Below are 1,600 nucleotides of genomic sequence, written 5' to 3' on the forward strand. Positions count from 1 at the left end.
TAAGTGGGGGTTTGGTGTTCCCCGTGAACCCTGATTATAAAGCCTCAATTAACGCCTCACTGTCAGCATCGCCCACAGGATCCGTGAATGCCTCCTTCGGAGCATCACTGTACTGATGGTCCCGTTTTCTGACCAGCTGATTGGGCCTTATCCTGCATTCCAATGTAATAATGATGAAATGGAGAAAAATAAGATACACGAAAAACACTGGGAATGTAAAAACAAAGAACTATATGTGTAAAAAGGAACATATAACAGAGCAACAGATGCATATATGCACATAGAAAGTAGATACAAAATATACTCGTATAGTGATATAAAGACAAAGAATAAATAAACAGAATATGAGTACAACGAGGCTAAACAAGGAGACAAGGAATGAATAGAAAAATAAATATATGTATATGAATAAATATAATAGACACGAAAAGACCAATGAAAAAGTGACAGTGAACAAAAAAATATACTGAAAATGATAAAAAAGAAAAATGGGAAAAAAATCTTCCCTCAGCTGAATAAAAAGATTTGTTGTTGACCATGATTAAGACTATAGAGGGCGTTACATTATTATTCTATTTTATATTTATCTTATAATTCATTTTTATTCTCACTGGATATAGGAAACAGTGGCTTTCACCTGTCAAGACGTTGACGTGAATAAATCTGAATAATGGAAAATAAACAAACCAATATAAATCAGTGGAAATCGGTAGAATCCATCTTCCTCCTCGTTTCGACTCCTGTCCTGGAACGTTCCTCGGGCTCTGCAATGGGTGGGTTGGAAACAAATCCGGATGGAGGCTAGGAATATAGTGATGGAGGGTGGCGGAGTGAGTACATCAGGGGATGGAGTGAGTAGAAATGGGTGGGAAAGACGCAAAAAAAAAAAAAAAAAAAATGAAGGAGAGTAGGTATGCTTGGTGGGTTTCTGCACGACGAACTGTCCAGCAATCCTTAGTACTTCGGAGATATTACATCAGCGTGGGTACATCTTCTATGCCCGTCAAAGCAAACGATCTCGTATCTATCCTGCGCTACTGAACCCTTAGCTGAGGGTTTGGTTCATGTGGCGCCAGGGAATACACACACACACACACACACACACACGCACGCACGCACGCACACACACACACACACACACACACACACACACACACACACACACACACACACACACACACACACACACACACACACACACACACACATACACACACACACACAAACTCTATTAGATCACCTCTCACCTTTCGTATTTCCAGAGAGTGTAATCTAAGATACCTAAGCCTCTCCTCGTAAGGTAAATTTCTCTGCCCCTGTATTATTTTGGTCATTCTCCTCTGTACTGATTCTAGTGAATTTAAGTCCATTCTATAGGACATAGACCATGACTGTACCGCTACATAGATTTTAATCAATATGTCTGTACTTTTATTCGTAACTGTCCTAGCAATGAAACTTTCCCATTTGAATTTTACAGTTCCCCAGGGTTCGGTTTTGGGTCCCTCATTGTTCGTTATGCACATAAACGACTTGGACAAGGGGATTAATAGTGATATTGATAAATTATTAAAATTGATCTAGCGTTAATTAAACTCAT

The sequence above is a fragment of the Oratosquilla oratoria genome, chromosome 39, assembly GCF_046742065.1.
Source record: "Oratosquilla oratoria isolate Oo_2021 chromosome 39, ASM4674206v1, whole genome shotgun sequence".
Classification (NCBI taxonomy): Eukaryota; Metazoa; Arthropoda; class Malacostraca; order Stomatopoda; family Squillidae; genus Oratosquilla; species Oratosquilla oratoria.